The following is a 1944-nucleotide window of genomic DNA, read 5'->3' as shown; positions in this document are numbered from 1 at the left end:
AATACGACTTGGCTGAAGTCAAAGGACAAGAGAAACAATGTGGCTGGTTTGGATGTGCCTTAAAAAGCTGGAGACAGGAAACACTGCTGCCAGACTGAAGGGGCATCACTGGGGTGGTGCTGACAAGCATACTGGCCAACAGGAAGAGGCAAGTTGCTCCTGGCTCTCCCATCCTGGTGTACTTCCTCCAGTGTCCCTGGTGGCCAGATGACAAAGCAGCAGTGTAACTGGTACAGGTCCAGCCCCACCAAGACAAAGGGGAGGGGAAACAGTAGGTTTGTGGCCAAATGATAACAGCTCACTAACTGCTATATGATACTTTACCTTAACTATAAGCTTATACTTTGAATTTTAAAATTGAATTATTTTCTACTTTACTTTTCCCTATAGTACTATTTTACCACATTTGAAATGTTAAAAAGCTGGAGGAGCTCCATCACATTGATTTCATTGACTTAATAGTAGGTTATGACCCTCAGTGAGGAAAACTCTGCTCTAGGAGGTCTTCAAAGACAGTGGGACTGAGCACCAGAACTCAGTACTTCTTACTGTCTGACTCTTCCCACAGCAACAGTGACTTAAAGGATAACCTCAAAAGTGACCCCTTCACTGAATACATGTGTAGGCTCACACTTCTATAGGCTTTAGGGATATTTATGTTAAGAGGCTGCAAATGTTCTGCATAAAGCAATGTCTCCTACCTTTGGTTCTTCTTTCTATAATTTCTCACAGAGAGTCAACTGTAATTTGAAAATATTAAATGGAAAATTAAAAAACAAAAAATTTGTAAGTTTTAAGTAACTTTCACCACAGTATAACTATTTTATTGTTTTCTTTAAAAAACTTCTTACTGTGCTTGCTTCGGCAGCACATATACTAAAATTGGAATGATACAGAGACGATTAACATGGCCCCTGCGCAAGGATGACACGTAAAAACTTCTTACTATGCTTAATTTATCATAGGTATATATGTTTAGGAAAACCACTATACTTAGTAATACTATCCCCTGGGGCTCTTTGAATGTAGCTCCTGCAGATAAGGGAAGATTATTATAATATTAGAGGGAGGTACAAGAAGAGAAAACTTAAACATCAATCAAAAAACTTATATATGTAGTATTTTGAAGGTGTTTGGGGGAATGCCCAGGAACACACATCAGAAAAGCTTGAAATATGATGAGAAAAGACAAAAGTCAACTAGTAACAATAGATGAGCTGTCACTAGGCAGTATGGTTAGTTGTCAAGTGATTAACACAAGTTGTTAAGAGCCACCACCTTGTTAAAGAGACTTAGCAAATCTAGTCTTAAATCAGATATTCAAGCTGGAAATAATGTGAGTACACATTAGGGTCATATGATTACGAGAAGAAACTATCTGGAAAGGTTTCATGTACAGGCCTGAGTTAGTTTTTGCCCAACAGGTGGAATTTAGATTGGGAAAGGAGTTTCCCATCTAAAGAGAACATCAGAAAGTGAAGAGAACAGCAGGAGCAACAGAACCAGGTAAGGGAACACGAGGCCTGCTTGGGGCAGTACTGGAACTTGGGGACCAAAACCAGCAAGAAGAATCTGAGTATCAATCAGTTAAGACCTGAGAGATGAAACCTTTGAAATGGAGAGGGTGTAGAGATTGAACCTGAGGAACTATCCTCCTATTTCAGAAGCTGGTAACAAGCTTCTGAATACTTCAATGAAGGATGGGTAGAAAGCTTTGAAGAGAACCAAGATCATGGAGATCAAGGATGGTGATCAGCAATGTCAAATGATACAGATGGCAAGGTCTCTGAGAACCTTGGGGAATATCTGATTCAGTACCAGATTTGCTAAGCCTCTTTAACAAGGTGGTGGCTCTTGAACACATGGCCATTCAGCTTTATCTTCTGGATTTGCACAGTGTGTTAAACTATCACTTACATGGGTTCAAAGTATCAGGTAATAAAG

General features: G+C 39.7%; 1 non-coding gene across 1 annotated transcript; it reads left to right on the top strand.

Moving 5' to 3' along the window:
• The first annotated feature begins 852 nt into the window (after window positions 1–852).
• On the top strand, window positions 853–959 carry LOC147821677 (U6 spliceosomal RNA). The gene has a single exon (XR_015446707.1). It is a non-coding gene; the product is annotated as a U6 spliceosomal RNA (small nuclear RNA).
• Window positions 960–1944: the final 985 nt, after the last annotated feature.

Source organism: Heterocephalus glaber, unplaced genomic scaffold, assembly GCF_053883595.1.
Source record: "Heterocephalus glaber isolate CG9 unplaced genomic scaffold, H.glaber_assembly_v1.0 deba00001720, whole genome shotgun sequence".
NCBI classification, from domain to species: Eukaryota; Metazoa; Chordata; class Mammalia; order Rodentia; family Bathyergidae; genus Heterocephalus; species Heterocephalus glaber.
Note: the sequence above shows the minus strand (reverse complement) of the source record. Positions and strands in the feature narration are given on the sequence as shown.